The sequence below is a fragment of the Ptychodera flava genome, chromosome 13, assembly GCF_041260155.1.
Source record: "Ptychodera flava strain L36383 chromosome 13, AS_Pfla_20210202, whole genome shotgun sequence".
In the NCBI taxonomy this organism is placed as follows: domain Eukaryota; kingdom Metazoa; phylum Hemichordata; class Enteropneusta; family Ptychoderidae; genus Ptychodera; species Ptychodera flava.
The window spans coordinates 18600625-18613115 of record NC_091940.1 but is presented as its reverse complement, the minus strand read 5'-3'; the positions used below and the strand labels follow the sequence as shown (position 1 = coordinate 18613115).

General features: G+C 36.6%; 1 protein-coding gene across 1 annotated transcript in view; it reads left to right on the top strand.

Moving 5' to 3' along the window:
• Window positions 1–2238: 2238 nt before the first annotated feature.
• The window catches only part of LOC139147693 (neuronal acetylcholine receptor subunit alpha-7-like), a 46330-nt gene continuing 36077 nt past the window's right edge, over window positions 2239–12491 (top strand). Inside the window, exon 1 of the mRNA XM_070718854.1 lies at window positions 2239–2520. The gene's annotated coding sequence lies outside the window, so the exon portion shown is untranslated. The remainder of the gene's footprint in view (window positions 2521–12491) is intronic.

The window sequence follows — 12491 nt, the reverse complement described above, 5'->3', positions numbered from 1 at the left end:
ATATTCATGGATTACCAGTATACCGGCCATGGGATTCTATCGGCCTAAGTTCAACCTTTGACCTCCACCTACAGCCTCCTACCTGAAACTTCAAGTGGACAGTTCCAAAGGTTCGAATGACAAAGGGGAGAAACAGTGGCATGGTGGTCGACGGTCAGACTTCGACCAATGGAATTCTTCCTACCATGTCATACCAGAATCTTCGGGAAGGTCCATTGGCACACACTAATTACAGATTGAATGATGCGTGGTAAAAATCAATTGTTGGTTGAAAGAAATAATTTACATTGCCAGTCCATGTTTCCATGAGATCTCAAGTATGATACATGTAATACAGTTGAGAGAAATGAGAGAATGAGAAAAAGAAATCAATATTTTTTACTACATGTAATGTGGAGCTGCAAGTTTTCGAGACTACTATCAGAAACTGCCTGAAGCAGATTCAAATAACATTAGTCTCGAGATTAGAATCCATTTTAGATGAACCAGTCTTGGATAAGTTCCTGTCCGATATCACAAGCATTAAAAAGAATAACGACATCCGGAATGAACAATCCAGTACTGTGACTTTGTCAAAAGAGATGATATATATATTTCTTTTTAATAATCATACAGCTTACCTGGAGTTGGTTTGGGTAAAAGTGTGTCTCTACACGTCATCAGCTAGACTTGGTTCAAGTCGGTGAATTTTTAAGAAAAAAATTATTTGTTAGAAATTCTTGCGTGTCTCTCCTATTTCATACAAACCTATTTGGAATTTGGCAGCCCAGGCTAGGTTTTCCTAATGATTGAATGCACTACCTCTGAGTCTCGGCAGTAGTGATTTAGTTTCTGCCAGAGAAACTCCCTGTATAGCGTTCATTCATATAGCGTTCACCCTACTCACGCGCTTCACATGAAAACAGAACACAGATCATCGCATTCCCACTCAAACATTCACAAATCACAGACTTGAACCAAGTCTACACATCAGCATAACAACGAATCATCAATTAAACAGAAAGATCATGCATGGGGTACATCTGCAGCAAGATTCAAGCCAATAATGTTGGAAGGAACATGTAACATAACATAATAACATAACATGTAAGAAAAAAATAACAATACTGCTAGAGGTAAGTTAAAAATCAGTGTTCTGGAAATTTTGTACTTGTATAAATGCAATTGCAGCTCTGTAAATTAAAAGATTAAAACACACAGAATCATGGAGTACATAAGTAAAACGAGTACTTAAGAGATTTGGTTTTGTGCCGTCTCTGGAAAAACTGTGACATAACAATTATTTTTCATAAAGAATGTGAAATTCAATTTTAAATATTACATTTTATTCTATTTATGCTACATGTCAATAATATAGAAATAACGGGCGACGCGCTGAACATTAACGTTTATTTATGGGTAAGGCAAGAGGAAAGCCAAAAATTAACGGGCGAGGCTTGCCGAGCCCGTTAATGTTGGCTTTCCTCGAGCCCGCACCCATAAATAAACGTTAATGGTCAGTGCGGAGTCTGTTATTTCAATTATATTATCAACGAACCCCCAAAAAACCGTCAAAATTTATTTACGAAAATTTTCCGTGCGAACGACAATGCGGCCCCAGAACCTGTCAGTGAGTAGTGCGCGCGCTGAAAAATTTTGCAAAGCCGGAGATTTTTTGAAAAAACATCTAAACTTGGCCCATAAATGCTCCATTTTATTTTGTGGTTGATTATGATCTTTGTACAAATTACAATTTTCATTTTAGCCGAAAATTTACTGTGTTTACGATATTATTCATATTCACGGGCATGAAAACAAACCATTACTGTGTATTTGTGGGCAGTCACGTGATTCAGCTCGGCCAATTAAAACGCAATGGACAGGGCATGGTAATATACATACATGCACGCATACATACATACATACATACATACATACATACATACATACATACATACATACATACATACATACATACATACATATACAGACAGACAGACAGACAGACAGACAGACAGACGAGACGCACACAGTCATTTTTTACGAATAGTTTCGGTAAATTCTGGCAGGCACGCGTTGTTGCGCCTTTCTAATCACCATCCGCTATATTGTGTAAGATTTTTAAAAATTATGAAATTTGTCGGCTCGTCAAGAGACGTTGTGCCGGCGTCACCCCTACAGCCACAGTACTGTTCGGATTTGGAAAGACCAATCATTCGACCTGGATTTTGCACGTGATCTCACGTATCTTCTACGCAGATCTGCAGATTGCCGCGCTGACGTATAACAGACATGTAGTGCAAACATAGGGATGAAACTATATTATACGCCGTGAACAACGCTCAGCTAACCGTAAAATTAGACGCGGTAACATACCAAGCATTTGAGACAACCCCTATCTTTTTTTTGGTACAGTCCAGCCTCCCTATATGCCGATATGAACGAAGAGCGTGTACAGACCCGGGGACCAAGTTAACTTCGAAGATAATTCATACGAAGTAGCGAGAACGCGAGACCAATTGAAGAGTGCTATCAGCTGAGGTATGGTTGATCTAGTTTTGCTTCATTTATTCTAGGAAAGCCATATTTTGTCGAGCTTCTGGATCATGATATAGAATGATGGTTAATTATTAATGTCTGTAGGCTAAGGGTAAAAAAAATCAATATTACACTCGATTTGATCTTCAATCACTTTTAATATCATTTTTCAGTGTTTTCTCATTAGCGAGTTCATAATTATAACGTGTTCTCTGATGTGAAGTATCGCGAATTTTCATTTCAAAATATTATTTAGTTCAGTTTGTTTTCATGGCAAGCTGTGGCTATTCCAGTTTGTGTCTGAAAATGGTCTGCATCTACCGCCACATTCTGCGCTAATATCTATTTTGGTACCAATTGCTGCAGACAGGTGATTATCAAAACAGAATATATCTCTGGAACATCATATTAATGTATTGCAATCGTATTTCAATGGACAAGATTAGCACTAATTTTGGATATTTGGATGGTGAAGTAATGTCGATTTAATCTACAAATGTAATCTTATCTGCTTTTCTTTTTACATCACACACTTGTTTTTGTATGAGTAGTTTGCAATATTGCAACATTCAGCTATACGGCACCTAACACTTTTGAGAAATTTGAAAAATATGAAAATCCAATCATCCCAATTAGTTCCAATCGTGTTAATGTCTTCTTTAATTATCAACGCCATTCATTGCTGAAACACCTCGTCGGATACTGGAGTGACAACGGATAACGATATTTATATTTTGTCTTCGAGGTCGGAAGAAAAATTTTCTCTTCTTTAAACGAACGGTTCGCCAATAATAATCAGACAAATCTCCACTTTTGTAAATTAATAGACTGCTTAAAATAATGTACAAATACGATGTTAAAAAATGCTGCGTAAGTAATTGCTGCGTCCTGGCTATCGCTCAAATATGCACTCGATTCAATGAAAATCATTGGGGGGGGGAGACAAAATGTATTAGATTCGCTTTCAGTCTTTGGAGGGCTTCGTGTACAAGTGTGAACAGTTCTATCAACTTGAGTTTTTCCGTTTTCTTTCGAAAGGAATACGAAAGAAGATATCATGTTAGACGTGGGTTGTGTTGCAGCGTAAACTATCCCGCGACTCACATATTTTCATGACGTGTTTATGCCAGGTAACACTCACTGTTGCAAATGTCATATTGCGGCACAAACGTGTCGTTCATTGATTGATTGCTGTGTTATTCGGATCCAAGTATTTAGCAGGTACGAAGGATAATGTTATTGCGTTTTGATAGTTTTTAGCCACTGAATATGTTGTTAAAACTGTGGAACGACGTTCCGTGCGTTGTGTACCAGTGCTGCTCAAAGGGCACATTTTCAGATTCAGAAACTTTTATATCTCCCATAGAGAAATTAACATGTGGTTCTGAATACAAAACAACACGATTGGAACTAATTTGGGATAATTGGATGGTGAAGTATCGTCGATTTAATCTTCAAATGTAAGCGCATCTGCTTTCCTTTTTAAGTTACACTATTGTTTTTATGAGTAATTTGTAATATTGCAACATTCAACTATAGGGCACCTAACACTGTTGAGAAATTTGAAAAATATAAAGATCGTATTATCCCAAATTAGTTCTAATCGTGTTAAACACACAATACATCACAAAAATTATAAAACATAACGTGACATAACATAGCATAATACATAAAACAAAGAAAGCTAAATTCAAGTAGAATGACTGGGCATTTGACTCGTTTAAAATTGAAATGGAATTCGGAATAAAACTGACAGCCTCACTGCTCTACACTTTGGAACGCGTAAACGACGGTCCGATGACAGGTTCTAATAAAATCTTTTGAAGGCGCGATTTTGATCATTAAAAAAAACTTTTGCCTCCCTGTTCATGCGTCGGATGTATGGATCACCAAGGTTTGACTGTAGCCCATAAACAACCTTGGAGTGCTACATATATTCACAATTCGACCTAGAATGCTTTTGCCACACAAACTCAAACCACCAAACTAGCCTATAATTAAACTGTTAAAACGGTTTCAATAAAACTGCGATAAAACGTTATAAACATTATTGCAGAATTGACATCGAGTGATCTGATCCACCGGGGATCCGACTGATAATTATTTGTTGGTCATTATTCGTTCTGTTTGACGACTTGACAACAACAGGGAACGATTTCGTCCTCTGTATTTTTTGGATGTGCGCGAAATTATCAATGGATGCCAAACTGCTGTTTTCGGCGGCGAAGAGAAGGCAGACATACCAGGTCATGGCGTGAGTGTTGTAACCGAACCACGCCGACAAACGACACAGCGCAGATTTTTGAGAACGAGTCTCTCAATACTTGGCTGTGGTTTATCGAAACTGTCCACTCACTGTGCCCCGGTCGGAGTCCACAAACCAAGCGTTTCTTGTCAACGGTGCAAGATTATTTGATTCTCTGCGACTTCCTTTGTACAACTTAAACAATTCAATAATTACTCTAAATAGAATGGTTAAATATTCATATTAAACAAAAAACCGAACAAACAGACAAACTTATTAATCTGACTTTAAAATTCAACCCAGTCAAAATACACAAAATTGCATAATAATCAATTAACGGCAGACAGCACCACGAAGGACAGTGACTGCAAAATCCCACCGTCAGAACAGCCGAGATTGCAAAATTTGCCTGAAGCAAATCTTTCACCGTTGGAGAAACTTTGAGTTTCGTTCGTTTTAAATACGGTGTAAAGAATTTGCATATCTTGCAGTCAGTGCTTTTAATTTATTAATGGCTTCTGTCCCCACTGCTTTGAGTCGTACGTATGTATGTATGTATGTATGTATGTATGTATGTATGTATGTATGTATGTATGTATGTATGTATGTATGTATGTATGTATGTATGTATGTATGTATGTATGTATGTATGTATGTGTGTGTGTGTGTGTGTGTGTGTGTGTGTGTATATATATATATATATATATATATATATATATATATATATATATATATATATATATATATATATATATATATGAAAATGTCATTAAAAAGTAGAAAAGTTACTGGAACACTAAATATTTTGTCGGGTAAATCGTCTGGCCTTCAACAGGCAAATTAACGCATGGGATAGGAATATTTCAAAACTTTCCACTGAAAAACAATCACTCTGAAAAGTGTTCACTGAAGTGAGTAGTCCATCCGGTACCCGTTGAACACAAAATGCGATAACACGATAAGTATCACCGTGCGATCCCTGTTGTCAATATTTGTATCAATAACCTCCCCGTGACGCCTCTCTTATTAGCTTTGTCTTCCTTATCTTGTCTGTTTCTGTTTTGCTAACAGATAAGACCATTAATGATCGATGAAAATGAAAGTGTGTAGAACCGTGTAGTACCGTGGTTCGGGCGTTTAAAATAACACCAACTTTCATGAGTCAAAATTCCTTTATTAATTTTGTGAACGAGGTGTCCGTGTGCATTCAAGGTCCTACCAGCTAATATGAGAGCTGATACAAGTTGCGTTTTCCAAACAAAAGTATTCATGAAAGAAAAAAACGCTTTATTCGAAATTAGATATGAGCATTTGCGAATTAAACCGTTGTTCATTTCAGCCACGTTAGGCCGCGTTCAAAAAAAAAAAAAATGGTAGCCGGCATTTTGCTTACCTCCGCCTCAAAAAATACCATCCAATCTCTTGAGTATGTTTTTAGCTCACGTGTTCACACACGTGGTCTTATGTCGCAGCGACATCTTTTTGTCTGTTTGTCTGTTTGTGTATATCTGTCTGTCTGTTACTCCGATATCTCAAAAACGGCTTATCAGTTCAAAATCAGATTTGATACATAGATTTATTTTGCAAATGGCAGAACTGCGGATTAGTTTTTGGTAGATGTTTCTTGTACTTTTTGCTCATTTGCACAATTGATGATTTTAGAAAAAATGAAAAAATGGATATACATTGACAACGACTGCACACAATTTGATGAGATTTGTCACAAATGTTGATCACACCAGGATATATCAGCAGTAAAAGGTAAAAAGGGTTGATATGAAAAATAATTGCTAATTTGCATATTTAATAAACTTTCCTACTTAGAGATATATCTGAATTGACTTGATCAAAATTGATGAAACTTGGTATGTATATCGAATATATTGATTTAAAATATTGAAAGTTATTAAGCATTTTTACTTCGGTCAATTCATAATTTGCATATTTAATGAACTTTGCTAATTAGGGATTTATATCTAAATTGAGTCGATCAAAGTTGACGGAACTCGCTACATATATCGAAGATACCATGACACATATTATTGAAAATCATGAAACCTCGGCTCGAAAAGGCCTGGGATCGAGATTAACTATGGTTTTAAGAAGATTATGAGGTGTCTCTGTCTTTTTTTCTCCTTTGAAACTGCAATCGTTATATAAATATGTTGCCGGATTTATGGATTAAGTCCGCACCGGGCTATAAGCATATTTAATGAACTTTTCTAATTATGGATATATATCTAAATTTACTAGACTAAAGTTGACGAAACTTGACAAAAATTGATGAAACTTGCTATGTACATTTAAAAAGATACTATGATACAATATTATTGAAAGTCATCCAGCATTTTACTTCAGCTCATTGCTAATTTGCATTTTTAATGAACTTTCATAGTTAGCGATATATAATTTGAATTACTTGAAGATACTTTGATACAACATCACTGAATGTCATAAAGCATTTATACTTTAGGCAGTCGAAGAAATTTCGTATTTTCATTTCAACTAATTACATATTTGTACAATCTGCGATGAATATTGTTCATGATGTTGATCGTAACAGTTTCAGAGCAGTTGCAAACATGTGGCAAAAGTTTAAATTTAAACACAATTGCAATATATTATGAAACACATGAGTATTTTCAGTTCATATTTGGTTGATTTCCGGCGTCATAAATCCTCGGCGATCATTGATTCAGTCACAGAGAAGCATACAGAGTCGCAACGGGTATTGTTCAAGGCGTGAAGCGGTTACGTAACCCATCCATGTTCGCCTCGCCTCAGGTTGCTCTCGCCTCTCTTTTTCGAAGAGTGCCGACCATGCATCCTTCGGTAATTTCGGATTTTCGCCAATTGTTAAGCGAAAGTATGTTCGGCAAGGTTTGTGTTGTTGTTGTCGTAGGTGCTGAGCGGAATGGACGTGCTGGCGAAAACGGGAGTGTTTTGAGCTTCAGGAAAGTGAGTTTTAACGTTTTAAAAATTCCTCTCATATTTTTATCAATATATAATGAGTGTTTTGAACCAAATTTGAAAGTCTTTTATCGATACTGTCTGGTTTTATTCAATGGTTTACGGTCAGTCATACCGTCTTTTACACGTGCGTCAAGGAAGGACATGTTTATGAAACTGTGTTATGTTTTGATTGGCGTGAAGCAGTGTTTCTGGCATGAGAGCTCACAAAGTAACTATGGTTGCTACGCGACTGGCAGTACGATGCCATCTCGTCGTATTTTCGCATAATCCCGTGTAATTATCAACCACAAACAAAGCCTCCAAAAAGTTTAACACCTTTGAAGCTCATTTTAATATGAAAAGCCAATAGTCTACCGAGACGACAGTGGAACAAAAGGCATGCAGCGTTTCCAGTCTGCGTTTCCATACTATTTGTCTGTGATTCAGTCAATTATTCGGTCTTTGTAACTTTTACTCGCTCGCAGCAGCCATGTATTGCACGTAGAAAACTACATGTATTTTGTTGTTAAAATGCAAGTTGTGCTTTCGTCGCCGATGTTTCAAAAACGTCCTGTGGTCACACTTCGATAAGTATATTTACAAAACTTGCTCTCGATTTCAAACCATCTATTTGAAAAACATGCAAGAAGATACAGATGATTGGGCTATAACATAGCTTCCTGCTACACATATGGGCAACCGTGGGTGCTATTTCTGGGGTACAGCCTTTCATGTTTGTTTGCGCAAGCTGATGCAGCAAAAAGTCAGCTGGCTTTTCATGATATATGGCACAATCACTCTTGACAACTTTCAGTTGCCGCGGGATATTGTCGATATAAAAGGCACTGTGAACTTTTCTTCGGCCAAGCGATCAATATATCAAGCAACCGCGGGATTATTATAAATGTCAAAAATATCCGATAACAAATGTCTTTTTGCCGGCGTAACGATTCAAATAAATCGCATGGTGTCCAATAAAAAAAGACATGTCGTCGATATTAACCCCTAAATTTCCCCAAACTGTGAACTGTCGGCTTAAAGCACCATGAGCTGTATCTTTTGGCTATTTTTTCAGAACTTTTGTTTTGTGGTTTCCCTACTCTTACTGCATTGAATCCCTAAACTTTAATTTAATGCCAAGTATTTAGCATATCAACACAACCTATATGAGTATAATCTACATTGTTATTGTTGAAAATTGTATTCAAGTTCGGACTAGAATTCATTTGTAAACAATAAACAATGATCACTACAGACATACAAGCTGTGTTGACAAAAAATACTCAAAATTTCAGCATGACAAAGGAATTAAGGTCAGACACGGTAGCTGTAGACACAGAATGCTGAAAACGTGCTTACAATACGGAATTATTTTACACGAACATTAACTTAATACCATAACCGATACCACAACTTATGTCCCTTTAAATTTACAATCTGAGATGAATAAAATAGGTGGGAAAGCAAGTTGTAAAATTGTTCGTTCTTCCAAGGTGGACCATTGCATTGAATACCACAACCCTTGTTATAGCAATTTTTAAAGAACTTTGATTCTCACCTTGCCAGGCTTTCACGTTATGAGTGCAACTAGTTTTCGATTTGTTCATCGGGTGAAGGATGTTTTCTTTTAAATATTTGATGTATATTTAAACATAACACTTAAGATAGAATTACTAGTTTAGCAACACGTTTCCGAGATATTTATTACGTCAATGTAGAGTTTAACCTTAGGCTCTGCGTTGATGCCGGTAGGTATCTGTCAATTCATCTACCAGCATATGAACCATATGGTTTGTTTACTGCAAGCTATGGGTCATATCTATAAACTTCAGCCTCATTTTAGTTTAGTTCACCCTTTTGGATCATATTACTGTGAAGGCTATTTCTCTCTTAAAAATTCCGGCTATGATCTATTTTCATGCAAATACGCCTCCTTGAGAGTGATGGCCTGCCTCATTGGACATTTTGAATCACTGGTTCAAGCACTTTGAAATGATAAAACAGAACTTTTATAGATCTGCAAATGATGTCCAACTTCCAAGTTTTTTGCGGAAATTATCTGCCAGTTTATTTTCCTCATAATTGTGCACCTTTGTCGCCGTCTTGAGTCAAACAAACAATGAGCGTATTAAGTTAATGTTCGTGTAAAATAATTCAAAAACAAATTTTTCCCATTGTCCTGCACCTTTTCCGGTCGTCTGACAGTAAAAACAAACATTTTCAAGTTCAAAAAGCAGCAAACTTGTCCAACCACTGCCAAGATCTTCTGGTCTATTCCTGAGTAGGTCGGCATCGCCGTTAGATCATTGTTCGACAAAATTACCGAATCTACTTCAGCTGATTTTGATGTGTTTTTGTATTTACGAAAATCAGCAAACCATTCTAATTTTACAAAATTAATGGTCCAGGAGGAAAATGTACCGGTACGTGAGAAAATGATTAACAATTGTTTGCCTGTTTTGTTGCCTTGCAAGATCAGCAAATACGGAGCACTGCAGTATTCATGAATTTCTCTCTGGCCTGGTTATTTCAACATTTGTTTATGGCGCAGTTTCTACAAATGACTCAATGTAAAAATACTTGCAACCTTGGTTTATACGTGAACTAATTTATTCTGTGATATACGTGATAGGACCATCATCGCGCTCATATGATCAGAATACAGCCAGCCAAGCCTGCAAATACTCTGCAAGATAAAGTTAACATCAATGTGCAAGTGAGATGCAGCTGTACCATATGAACTTTATCCTCAAGATCTAGCTAAAGCACCCGACGAGAGTAGCCCTGCAGATTTGCTGACTGAATGAAAAGAAAGTCAACCCTAGATCGGCGTCTTTTTGACCCCGGATATATATTTAAGTTAAAGTATCAATATGGTATGACATCCAAATACATATGTCAACAACTGTTTTATAAATTCTGCGAGGTTGTCAAGTTCTGCTTTTATAAACACGGTCAGAACAGTGAGGGATGTAGAAAGAAATATTGCTGTAAAGAATGGAAATCTTGAGAAACATTTGTCAAAATGGAAACATTATGTGTAGTCCTTTTGAAGTTTCCTTTTCCTTTTTTTGTGCTGTGTAGTTTGTCCTTTGTCTCTCTTTGTTGCTTGTTAGTTTTTTTGTCAGCTTCGTGTAGCTGTTTTGTCTCTGTATCTGTCCTTTGTCCGCTTTATAATAATAAAAAAAAAATACATAGATGAACACTCATCAACCTCATTTATTGAAAAAAAAAATACTTAAACGCCCGAGTCTACATAGCTGTTTCATAAATAAACCAGCAAGACACATTTTCTGTTTGCAGACGTGGGTATGTAACGTATTTGTATTATAATATTTATCCCACCCACCTACATTTTTGCTACTACCATGCTAAGTTATTGCTATTTATGCAATTAGCAAGTGCTTAAAGTCATTAAATATGTTAAATATCATCACGTGATGAATATTTACGAGATATATTTCAAAACGAGGCTAAACAACGTACGCTCAAATCAAGTGGCAGTTTTGGTGACTACATTAACATAAATCACGAAATATGTATAAGACAACAACTTCTGTGAAGTTCGGAGCTCGAATAATCTAATCCATGTGTATAAAGAAACAATTTAATTAATTTTGAGATAGAAATCAACAGAAAATCAGATTTAGGCGAGGGGCGGCTGTTTAACACTGGCCGCGATATTGATTAGTGCCTGTCACTTAGCAATCGCTCGGTAGAGGTCACAGCAGAGGTCATGGCATCATTCTGGTGAAAAATTACTATTATGCTAATTAACTATATTTACCTTATTTTCTTAGTTATTCACTTCGTCACCACTGTCTCTTACATCATCTTCCCTATTTCTTCCTTCATTTTCACAGTCTTCTAATTCATTAAAGAGACAATACTTTTAGGGTAGTGTAGTAAAACCATAGACCCTCGAGAATTTCTCGAGGGTCTATGCTAAAACGACAAGAATGCAACCGCCAAGGACTAGGACAAGGGAGGGAATCGCATAAGCGCATTGTTGAATTGAAATGAAGAAGTAATAAGTGCCAAGAATAATGCAGCCAGTGTCTGCAATATGGAATCTACATATACAGTGCATGCTAGCCGATTATCATGCGATGACAAATGCCAAAAAGAAAAGGCTAATTCCCTTGATATGATAGCATGTAAATTCAAATGACAAATCTACCAACTGCGAACCCTACATTATCGCACAACAAAAGACAAAACTTGACAAGAATAATGCACAGAGCTAGAGTGGCTTTAATACAGTGAAATAAATCTTATGACCCTCGAAACAAATGCATAGACATTATATATTCAATGCCAATTAAGACTATATCCAATGACGAGTACAAGTACGTTGCCTTCAGTGATCGTACGTGACGGCCATATGCGTTCAATGTGAAAACATTTGATAAGTTTAATTGTACAACAAAATGCGGTGGACGTGCCAACAACCACAAATACGGAATACGGAGTGACATGCAGGAGAAGACGTCGCAATGCAATGATCGAATGCACACTGTGTACTCCACTGTACATCGCACATTTGTGATTAAATCTCTGTCAAAGTTATTCAAGAAGGTGAAAATTTTTTAAGCGATTTGTGAGCCAAATGTGTCTTGTTTGAAACCATTACTACACACTTTATTGGCATCGCAGCAAAAGAAGTGTCATGTGCTCCTCAGGGGAACTGAAAGAAACCGAAATTTGAAGATTTTGTTATTAACGTCATGAGTACCTACAATTTCCCGTACCATCACTTTCATTGTTATTCTTTTAC